At 40.4% G+C, this 12895-nt stretch overlaps 1 protein-coding gene across 3 annotated transcripts in view; it reads right to left on the reverse strand.

The window, feature by feature from the left end:
- Positions 1-12895, reverse strand: part of unc13d (unc-13 homolog D (C. elegans)) — a 407222-nt gene that overhangs the window by 334270 nt on the left and 60057 nt on the right. The gene's annotated exons all lie outside the window — the stretch shown is intronic.

The following is a 12895-nucleotide window of genomic DNA, read 5'->3' on the forward strand; positions in this document are numbered from 1 at the left end:
CAGGCCCAAAACATGTGACCCAGTGAGGCTGGGACTTGATTGCAGCGTTTGCAGGTTGGATCTTGCCCTGGAAACATTTTGGACAGTTTTAGGTGAGACAGATCTGCTTGATATTGTAAGCTGGAGTGCTGATCGCACCCTCAGAGGACACAGACGCCCCTGGGAAAACCCCTGAAACAGCCGACAGTCTACCTTCACATTGCTCCTTACCCTTCTTACTTGCGCTATAACGCACGATACTCTCACGCAGTACTCCGCTTACTTAAAAGTATTGTGCAGCGCCTCTCAGCTTTGGAATTGGTTGTTTTGTTTCTGTCTCTCTCTCTCTCTCAGACATTCTCTGCTCCTGGCAGAACTGTCATTCTCTGACTTGTCATGGAGCACGTTTAAACTTTTGAAAAGAGACAAATGTTTGTTTGCAGTGCTTTGAATAAAGTTCCTTTTTTTCTACAACCTCCTGTGTCTCTGTGCAAATCTGTGACCCAAGCGTGACAAGTGGTACTAGGAGTGGTTGCACAGATGGATGCCGAGGAGTTGTTTCAATTCGCTCAGAATGTTCCTCTTCGTTACGATCCAGAGGATGACCCGCCCCTCATCACACCTTTTTTGTCTGGGGATGCTCTATTGTCCTTACGGAATGTGCCTTGCGATAAGCTCGGCAACAAATTGTTTTACGTAAGACTGTGACTTTTTTGGCTAAAGGTTTTGCACTTAACAACTGGAACCTAAACATGGACGGTCCCATCCGTGCACAAATTCAAGATTTGATTCATAAAGTGCATTGCTGGTTTGAGGGAGACGTGGTGGAGTGAATTGTGGAGAAAGTTGTCATGAATATATTACTGGCCGGGATACCTGCAGTTCTTCGAGATGAATTTCTGCGTCATGATGTGGAATCATTATTGATTATGTCCAGACGATTGGAAGGTTCTCAGACCGCTTGGAGAAAGAGCGGTGGATTTGGTGCTGTTTTACAACCTACGAAGGAGCGTCCAGGACATTCTCGTCACTTAGATCGATGGCTAGGGCAAAGACAAGCTGCAGGACCTGACAATCGAATGGGGTCAGGAAGGCCTCCGGGGAATCCGGTTGTTGAGGAGGTGCCCATATCTGGTGAGACAGGAGCAGGCCGCAGACATCGCAGGCTATATTTCGACAGGGGACCTGACCGAAGATGTTTCCAGTGTGATCAACCCAGTCACTTGGCGAGAGAATGTTGCGTGTCTCCAGCTCAATCAATGGAAATTGGATTGGCCGAGGTTTGTTGCTCAAATATTCCCTATTCTCTGGATAAAAAAGATGGCTTGTTAATCTCGGTGAAGTTGGGGAACCGAGAGATCTCAGCATTATTGAACTTGGGCAGTGACCTTTGTGTTGTCAGACGGGACTGTCTTGATGACAGATGCCTTAGTGACACTGAGACTGTAAAGATACGTTGTGTACATGGTGATGTTAAAGACTATCAGACATTGCTTCTTCCTTTAACTTATAAGGGTCGCCACTTTAAAGTTTGGTCTGCCATTTCGGACTCCTGCCCCTGGCCATTACTGATAGGCAGAAGAAATGTCCTTTTTCCTAGATTAATTACTGAATGTCGCACACCAGTCATCGAGCCCCCTGTGGAGCTTAGTGGGGGGAAAGAAGAAGGGGAACTAGTGGCGGTCAGGGATAATCTAGAGCCCCAATTAGATATTGAACCCAATCTCTCCAGCGAGACTGAGGGAGACACCCCCCACAATTTCCCAGAATGGCAGGGAGGCCCTTCTACATCCTCTCAGATTGCAAATGCCTCCGAACTCAAACCGAGTACTAGCGAGCAGTCGGATTTTGTGCACTTGCAGCATGCTGATGGCTCATTAGAATATGCATTTAAACAGGCTCGCTCTGCCAATGACTCTTATTACCAAGAGCGTGACACCGGGGGCTTGAAAACTCCACACTTTCTAGAAAAAGATGGTTGCCTTTTCAAAGTGATTTTAGACCATTTAATGGGGGAATTTATTGAACAACTAGTTGTACCTGAAGTGCATAGGGAAATTGTTTTGCAGCTGGCCCACTCTCACATCTTGGGAGGGCACCTGGGGGCTGATAAGGCCAAACAAAACAATGTTATTGGCTGAATATGGGAAAAGATGTTGAACGGTTCTGTACTTCATGTCCTGACTGTCAGATCGTCTCCGCTTACAAGCCTCCTAGGGCTCCCCTTTGTCCTATGCCTATTTTGGAAGTCCCCTTTCAGAGGGTGGGATTAGATATTGTAGGCCCTTTGCCTAAGACTAAGAGTGGGTATCAATATTTGCTGGTGTTGGTTGACTATGCAACACGATATCCAGAGGTGGCTGCTTTGAAAAAGGCCAACTCCTCCACTGTAGCCAAAGCTCTGTGCGGGATTTTTACTTGTATTGGCATTTTTAGGGAAATTTTGACTGAGCAAGGCACACCTTTTACTTCTCGCGTGATGAAACAATTTTGTGACAGCTTCGCTATTAAGAAATTGAGTACCACTGTTTACCATACACAGACTAATGGTTTGACTGAACGGTTTAACAAGACTTTAAAACAAATGATCAGATGAGTTGCTCATAATGATCCCACATCCTGGGACTCTGTCCTGCCTTTTGTTATGTTCGTGGTGCGGGAATCACCGCAAGCGTCCACTGGCTTGAGTCCATTCGAGCTGTTATTTGGCAGGCGCCCAAGAGGCATCCTGGATGTTGTACGGGAGGAATGGATAGGAAATGAGTCAACAGCTCCTGGGCTGAGCTTTGCAGATCGGGTAGTTTCGTTACAAGATAGAATTTCTAAGCTTTCTTCTATTGCTGTGGAACATCAACAATGCGAGCAGGAAACACAGAAGCATCTTTACGATAGGCGCAGTAAGCTTCGCGAATTCAAACCTGGCGATCTTGTTTTGGTACTGGTTCTGTCTGACCCGCACAAATCCCTAGCTAAATGGCAGGGCCCGGCCATTATCGAGGAGCATATGGGTCCGGTAAATTGCAAGGTTAGAATACCAGGCCGGCGCAAACCATTCCAGATTTTACACATTAATCTCTTGAAGAAATGGCACGACCAACAAGGGGTTTACACTTCCTTGGCTGCTGTTTCTCAGACCGATGTTGCCATTGGTAACGATTTGACTGACTCACAGAAGACAGAACTGTTATCTTTGATTGAACGGAACACTGATGTCTTTTCAGACTTGCCAGGCAAGACTAACCTTGCAGAACATAAAATCACTACTGAACCCGATGTTCGAGTACAGATGTGGCTGTATCGGATTCCGGAAGCGCGACGAAATATTGTGTGCGAAAAAGTCAAGAAGATGCTGGCATTAGGTGTAATACGTGAAAGTAAAAGTGACTGGTCCAGCCCAGTCGTATTAGTCCCAAAGCAAGACGGTTCGGTTCGCTTCTGTATCGATTTCTGGTGCTTGAATAAGGTCTCTAAATTTGATGCTTATCCGATGCCCCGTGTTGACGAGTTGTTGGAAAAACTGGGTCAGGCGAGCTATATCTCTACGCTAGATCTCACGAAGGGTTTTTGGCAGGTGCCTCTAGAGGATGGCAGTTGTGAGAAAACAGCATTTGCGACTCCTGACGGACTTTATGAATTTACGAGACTCCCGTTTGGTCTTCATGGGGCACCTCTAACTTTCCAGCGTATGATGGATCAGATCCTGCGTTCTCATTCTGAATATTCCGGGGCGTACCTTGATGATGTCGTGATTTTCAGCAATGATTGGCAAACGCATTTAGAGCGACTTCGTGCTGTTCTTGAAAGCTTGAGACAGGCTGGCCTTATTGCTAACCCAAAGAAATGTAAACTGGATATGTCTGAGACTCATTACTTAGGTTATTCTATGGGCAGGGGTTTACTTCGGCCACAATTAAGGAAAGTGGAAGAGATGCTTGCTTACCCGCGACCAAAAACACAGAAACAGATACGCGCCTTTCTGGGGCTTGCTGGTTACTACAGAAGGTTCATCCCTAACTTTGCACATAGGGCTGCTCCTCTTTCAGAACTTACAAAAGGCAGGAGGAAACGCCCTATTTTATGGACAGAAATTTGTGAACGTTCCTTCTGTGATTTGAAAACTGCTTTGTCTACTTATCCTGTTCTGCGAAATCCCGATTTCTCAAAGGATTTTGTCTTACAAACGGACGCAAGTGAGTTTGGTGTAGGCGCAGTCCTGTCACAGATTTTTGATGGAGAAGAGGAACCCTATCACATATTTGGGTAGGAAATTACTTCCTAGGGAATGCAATTATTCGACAATTGAGAAGGAATGCTTGGCGATTAGATGGGCTGTCGAAGCGCTTTGTTATTACTTATGGGGTCGAAATTTCACTTTGGTAACTGATCATGCTCCACTTCAATGGTTATACCGTCAGAAAGATACAAACTCTCGTCTCATGAGGTGGTTTCTGGGCTTACAACCTTACAGTTTTATGGTAAAGCATCGACCAGACTCTGAGCATGTCAACGCAGACGTTTTATCACGGCTGTATGAACCTGGTACAGAGAGTCGCTTGATTCACGAGAATGTGAATAAAGCTGAGGAGGGGGCTGTAAGCTGGAGCGCTGATCGCACCCTCAGAGGACACAGACGCCCCTGGGAAAACCCCTGAAACAGTTGACAGTCTACCTTCAAGGTCTTGCGGGCAGACAAGACAAAGACGAACCTGCATCAGAGTGACGACTAGAGCAAAGTGTGGAGAGGAAAAGGAACTGCCCAAGATCCAAAGCATACCACCTCATCTGTTAAATAAAGGGTTGAGCGTGTATGGCTGCCACAGGTACTAGCACACTTAACTTCATTGATGGTGTTACTGCTGATGGTAATGGCACAATGAATTCTGAGGTGTATACAAACATCTGATCTGCTCAAGTTCCAGTCATCCAAACTCAGAGCACGGCACTTCATCCTACAACAAGATAATTACTCCAAAAAATACTACTGAGACAACATAGGAGTTTATCAAAGCTGAAAACTGGAAGGTTCTTGAATGGCCAAGCCAGTCACCTGATTTAGATCCAATTGAACATGTCAACCATATGCTGAAGAGAAAACTTAAGCGGACAAGCCCCCAAAACAACCAGGAGCTGAAGATGGCTGCATTAGAGGCTTGGGAGAGCATCACCAGAGAAGGTTCTCGGCACCTGGTAATGTCTATGAATCACAGACTTCAAGAAGCTGTTGCATGCTAGGAATATGCAACAAAGTACTAAAATGATTGCTTTAATAGACCTGCCATTGCTATGTTCCAAACATTATGGTGCCTTGAAATTTCTACATGATGTGACCAAAATGTATGCAAATACACTTAAATGAAAATCTGCAACATTTTACTTTAATCCTATCTGAATTGTTTGATTTGTAATTTCAAACTACAAATAGGTAAATCAAGGAAAAATGTGTCTTTGTCCCAAATATTTTGCCCAGCACCATATAATGCATTGACTCACCCATGAAATATTAATCACTAGCTGCTTTCATTGTGATTTGTATCTGTATGCAAGTTTTGATTTATACATTTACATAAAAGCACAAATTATATAAATATTTATGTCATTGATATTAGGCGTGGGTATGTGCTGCCAATACATGGGTCTAATATTGTCTTTTCACAAACTGGGATCTCTGGAGTATTACAAAGTAGTAAATACTGAACTGAAAGTAAGCAAATCTCAAGGAATCCTAAGTTGAGGAGAATAATGCTAATTGTTAAACATGGCACCGAGAATTAACTGTTTATTTTTTAGGTTTTATAAGATTAATTTATTATCAAAGAACATTGGACATTCTAACATTACAAATTTTATGCCGACTAGTATGATGTCGTCTTATAACTCACCCACTGAATCTAGTATTCTAAATGTTCTGATACACTCCACCTCTGAATGAGAAGGGGTTAGAAAACTAAATGTACTGCACTATTAAGTTTTCACGGGTTCATGAAAGAAAATGTAACAGTACACTGCACTCTGTGCTCTGTTGATCCTCTGCATTCTAACTTTCTCACATTGGACTGCTGGCTCATATATTGGTCTCACTTTAATACAACTCTGTTAGTATGCTGTAACATTTATTGGTTTGTTGGCGCATGCAATAGTTTCTGCACATATTGCATTCAGATGGCTCACCCATTGGATTCAGTACAGTACAATTGGGTGGTTGGCTTATGCATTGGATTGCTGTTGTATGCAGTGAATTCTGCATGGCTCAGTCAGTTGTTGCACTCCCCATGTCTGTGTGGATTTCCACTGGGTCCTGCACTTTCCTCTGACTGTCCAAAGGCATGCAGGTTAGGTGAACTGCCGATGCTACATTGGCACTAGTGCATATCTGGTTTGTGTGTGTTTGCCCCGTGATCACTGGTGCCTTGTCTATGGTTTGTTCCTGCCTTGCGCCCTATGCCAGCTGGAATAGGCTCCATTCCCCCCCGTAACCCACTGCAAGCCTGTTCTGAATTCAGCTAATTAGAAAAAGACAGGGTATGACGCATTGGACTGCAGATGCACACATTGGATTCAGTACAAATCTGTTTGCTTGCACACATATAAATCTGTTCAAACACACTGGTTTAGATATATATACATTGGTTTAGATATATAAACACCAGTTCGGATATATATAAATCTATTTGGACAGACTGGTATGGATATATATAAATCAGTTCAGATACAACAATTTAGATATTCTGTACTTGTATTTTGATGCGTGCATGTGCGAGTGCTTATGCCGAAAAAAAAGATCCTCCTATCAGAATAAGAGACTCTTATTCAATCTTTCCGTAAATACTAACCGTTCTAATCGAACTGATGTATATATCTGAACTGATCTATTTAAACCAATATATATATATCCAATCCCAACCAATCAACCAATGCATATGTCTGAAAAGATGTATTCAAACCAATGTATATATCAAAATCAATGTACTGTATATATCTGAACCAATTTATATATTTATGAATCAATCTTTTTTCCTGAATAGCCCCTCATGGGGATCCATTATGCCTTTGTATATATATATATATATATATATATATATTTATATATGGTTGAAATAGTTTACTGTCAAATAATGCAAAGAGTATGCGACACGTGTTTCGCCCTAATTCTGGGCTCATCAGGCATACACACTCTACTGCACTCCCTCTCGGGAATCGAACCTCGGATGTCAGCGCTAGAGGCGAAGCCCCTAACGTTGCGCCACGGCGTGTGGTTCATTTATTTGACAGCATGTAGATCGGGGTAATTACATTCACGGCATTCGTAGTCTGAATCACAATCTGATTGTATGGGTGGTTACCTACCAAGTAACACTTGTGGTTGGTCAGCAAGTCGTCTAACATCCGCCACAATGCCCTCAGTTGTGAGAAGCAGATCATAGAATGGTTGAAATAGTTTACTTTCAAATAATGCAAAGAGTACGCAACACGTGTTTTGCCCTAATTCTGGGCTCATCAGGCGTACACACTCTACTGCACTCCCTCTCGGGAATCGAACCTCGGACGTCAGCGCTAGTGGCGAAGCCCCTAACGTTGCACCACAGTAAACTATTTCAACCATTCTATGATCTGCTTCTCACAACTGAGGGCATTGTGGCGGATGTTAGCCGACTTGCTGACCAACCACAAGCGTTACCTGGTAGGTAACCACCCATACAATCAGATTGTGATTCAGACTGCCGTGAATATAATTATATATATATATATATATATATATACTAATAAAAGGCAAAGCCCTCACTGACTCACTCACTGACTGACTGACTGACTGACTGACTGACTCACTCATCACTAATTGTCCAACTTCCCGTGTAGGTGGAAGGCTGAAATTTGGCAGGCTCATTCCTTACAGCTTACTTACAAAAGTTAGGCAGGTTTCATTTCGAAATTCTACGCGTAATGGTCATAACTGGAACCTCTTTTTTGTCCATATACTGTAATGGAGGAGGGGGAGTCACGTATCGCGTCATCACGCCTCCTACGTAATCACGTGAACTGAAAACAAGGAAGAGATTTACAGCACGACTCAAACGTGGGAACGAAGGTAAATGACGTTAATTGTTGAGTGTCTTTTAATACTGTGTAAGCATACATGTTAACACATGTGCAATTAAACGTGTGCATTTACGGGGTGATTTCTCAGGCTTAAAAGCTCGCCTTTTATTAAAAAGGTAAATGCAAACTGTTTTCATTCTTAAGGGCACAAACCACGTTGGATTTCAGCCGTTAAACGCGCAAAAATATCGGTACACCAGATAAATAAGCACAACATATTATCAGTTGTATTGTATGCTTACAATACATATAGAAATGTGTTAATCGTTAACTAATAGTATAGGATGGTGTTTTTCGACTTGCACCTTGATTTAAACGATTCCATGTCTTGGTAGGTTTGCGTAGCTTATTGTCAATATCTTTACACCTGTTTTTAAGACTTATTGACTGAAACGGGCTTTCACGAAAAAAGTTAGGGCTTTGCTACAGGATACACCCTCCACAAGTTAAGGAAGTAAAAATAAAAGTGTATATTTCTGTTTTATTTAAACCTTTTAAGTTCGTATGCATAGCCCCATTTGGCTGTTTTAGGTTTTTTTTTTCTTTCTTGAGTAATATTTAATCTCCTTAAAGAAAAAGAACATATGCATTTTACTTTTTTTGTATCTCTTTAGTAATGTTTTAGTGTTAAAGGATAACCAGTATTTAAACCTTTTATGTTACTTTATAAATTTATTTTACACAATGTTGAAAAATTAATAAGAAACCTACATATTTTTGCAGCTGCTGCTTTAATTTTCAGTGAAATGAAAAAAGCTCTCCAAGAGAAAACGTCAATGAAGAAGAAACAGTTTGCACTATCTAAAAAGGAGAAACCCTCATTTATAAAGGTTTGCTGCAGATGACTTAACTGAAAATAAATTAATAGTTCCTATGTGTATAATACATATTTATCTATTTTACTTATGCCTTTATTCCAGCAACTTGCAACATCTGAGGTACAATTTGTTACATTACTTTTGTTTTTTGCAGCACAGGCAGGTGAAGTGACTTCCTCAGGGTCACACAGTGGTGTCAGTACCAGGATTTGAACTGACAAGCTCCGGGTTTGCTGAAATATTACTGAAGAAAGAAAATAAATGAAAACGGGCAAATATATAGAAATATATACCTTTATTTTTACTTCCTTAACTTGTGGAGGGTGTATCCTGTAGCAAAGCCCTAAGTTTTTTCATGAAAGCCCCTTTCAGTCAATAAGCCTTAAAAACAGGTGTAAAGCTAAACTTGCAGCACCGATATTCAATTACACTTGCCTAGCGCCTCTCCTAAGGGGAGATACTGTGGGATCTGGGCATCCGTCAAAGAACCAATCACAGGCCCGATTAGAAAGCGGGAAGCTGTGATTTGTCGTCTCCCTCCCATGTAACAATCACAGCCCGTGTTACAACGCACTATGTATGTATGTATGTATGTATGTGTGTATATGTATGTGTATATATATATATATATATATATATATATATATATATATGTATGTATATATATATATATATATATATATATATATGTGGATGTGTATATGTATATATATATGTGTATATATATGTATATGTAGATATGTGTATATGTAGATATGTATATATATGTATATATGTATATGTATATATATGTTTACATAACCTCTTTAACACACTACTTCTCCGCTGCGAAGCGCGGGTATTTTGCTATTATATATATATATATATATATATATATATATATATATACTTAATAAAGAACATGTGAATACTTATGCTATCAATTATTTTGCATTTTATAGTTGAAATTAATTTAAATGGCTTTGCAGAGCTCTGTTTTCACTTGGACATTAAAGAGTCTTTTATGTTAATCAGTGTCAAAAAAGCCAAATTCAATCCACTGTGATTCAATTTCTGTATAACAACAAAATGTGAAAACATTTCATAGCTATATTACTTCAAAATGTCTGTGTTCCTTGCCTGAAAAATCTAAGAAGAATCTAAGAAGGTCTGTCCAGCCCGGAAGTGAGAGGTGGAGTCGGGGTAAGGGCTACACCTCCGAGGAAACAGAAAACTTGCTTATCCTCTAATAACACAAGCGGGGCCAGCACATCGACAAAACGAAAGCTCAGAAGAAAGACAAGGTCGCTTAGCCGCTAATGCACAAGTGAGGCGAGCACATCGGAAAAACAAATCCTCCTAGGACAGAGACACCCAGAGTGGTTCCTTTCAATTACCTGACATCTCTTCATTTCAATTTTTTTATGATGATTTCAATAGTTTTTAAGGCCCCTGGCTTTTTACAGCACGGGCATACACAGTTAGTATATATATATATATATATATATATATATGCCAGGGGGTTCACCCCCTGCTCACTCCGCACATCAAACCCCAGCCTGCACTACGTGCCAGCCACTTCACATCTCTGCCGCTTGTATTGTGAAGAGGCGGGCTGAACGCACCCCAAGGAGACACAGTCGGTATTCCGAAACCACCTCTTAAACGGTGATACAATGGGAAACAAATACAGTTTTTTTTTTACCTCCTCTTTGGTCGATCAGCTGCTGGCTTGCTGCTGCTACTGCCGTGCCATGTGATCTGCATCTCGCACGGCGCTTCGAAATTTAAAAGCCTGTACAGCTGCTGTCCTACTCTTTGTTTTATATTTCCAGCCACGGACGTGAGTTCTTGATATTTTTTAGTTTATAATTTAAAAATGGAATAAAAATTTGAAAATCTAACAACATCACATTAAAATTCTGAATGATAAATTCTGAAAAAAATTATACCAAATATATATGTAGGTTTTAAAATAAGCCCAATTTAAAGCGTGATAAAAAAAGTGACATAAAAATGTCACATAAAATCGTTGCACAAAATCGTTGCACTTTTAGGCTTAGGATTTTATATATATATATATATATATATATATATATATATAGAGTAGATATATACAGTATATACTTTTGATAGATATATACATATTATGAGGGGCCGTTCAGGAAAAAAAGATTGGTTGATAAATATGTACATTGGTTCAGATATATATATCAGTTCGGATACATTGGTTTGAATATATACATTGGTTTTAATACAGCCATTCAGATATATATATATTGGTTCAGATATATACATTGGTTGGGATATACAGTATACATCGGTTTGAATGCATCCAGTCGTATATATATATTGGTTTAGATACATTGGTTGAGATATAGATATATATAGATATATAGATATATATATATATAGATATATAGATATATATATATATATATATATATAAATTGGTTTGCATAGATCCGTTCTTATGTATATACATTGGTTGAGATACATCCGTTCAGATACAGTATATACATTGGTTTGAATACATCCGTTCAAATATATACATTGGTTGAGATATATATATTGGTTGATATACATTGGTGAGGATATATATATATTGGTTTAAATAGATTGGTTTAAATATATACATCTGTTCAGATACATCCATTCAGATATATATATATTGGTTCAGATAGATCCGTTCAGATATATACATCGGTTGGGATTTACGGGCAGGCACAACGCGGCCACCCAAGTTCAGCATCTCCCTTTCGCTTCATCATTGCTTCAATATTGTTGTCATTGTTGTGCATATTTTATACAAGTAGCATATGCCTGTCTGTCGCGTTTTGTTTCGTAAGCCGTCTTGGTTGGGGGGTCCTTGATTTCAAAGCACTTTTTTTCCTTTCATTATTTAAAACACTCGCACAGATACCTGCCTCCTCGCCCCGCTCTGTTCTGCCCTGCTCATTGTACTCACCTCACTCGCTCCCTCTTGTCCATCCCATGACAGATTCTTCTCAAAAGCTGAGTTACCAGGAAGCATTGATAGCAACCGTGGTACCTCCCATTTTTTCACCTCAACAGACGCTGGTTTATCATTGACCGAACCGAAAGCCACCCGGTGATTTCTGTTATTCTGTATTGGCAGCATTTCATTAAAGGGCAGTCTGTTTCATAAAGGACATTAGTCCTGTTTGCTGAAAGGATGTTATGGAGGAAAACACTGGAATAGCGCTGTTTCTTCTGAATGTTTATCAGTGATCAAGGATCAGAATGATCAGAATATCCCTGCTTCACAAATAACAGGTGTTTAATTGTTTTTATAGTAAAACTGACAAAATGACACACATGCACATGTACACACGCACGTACACGCACACACACACACACACTCAAACTCACAAATCGTGGGTCGCTCACACTACTGATTAAGTGTATGTGTCAGGGGCAATCATTAAGAGACGCTGGTTTATCATTGACCGAAAACCATCCGGTGATTTCTGTTATTCCGTATTGACAGCATTTCATTAAAGGGCGATCTGTTTCAGCAATGACATTAGTCCTGTTTGCTGAAAGGATGTTATGGAGGAAAACACTGGAATAGCGCTGTTTCTTCTGAATGTTTATCTGGGATCAGAATGATCAGAATATCCCTGCTTCACAAATAACGGGTGTTTAACTGTTTTTATAGTAAAACTGACAAAACCACACACATGCACACGCACACAGACACACACGCACACACACTCAAATTCACAAATTGTGGGTCGGACACATTACTGATTAAGTGTATCTGTCAGAGGCAATCATTTTTTTCACCCCATAAAACGTTAGTTCATCAAAGATAGAAAGCAGCGTGGTGATTTCTATTATTCCTTATTGGCAGCATTTCATTTAAAGATGATTCACGTCAAGAAGGCGAAAGAGTCTCTTATTTTGACAGGACGATCTTTTTTTTAGGCGTAAGCACTATAAATCCGTTCAGATAGGCCAGTTTACATATTCTCTTCTTGTATCAGCGTGTGCATGTGCGA

This window comes from Erpetoichthys calabaricus, chromosome 14, assembly GCF_900747795.2.
Source record: "Erpetoichthys calabaricus chromosome 14, fErpCal1.3, whole genome shotgun sequence".
Lineage (NCBI taxonomy): Eukaryota > Metazoa > Chordata > Cladistia > Polypteriformes > Polypteridae > Erpetoichthys > Erpetoichthys calabaricus.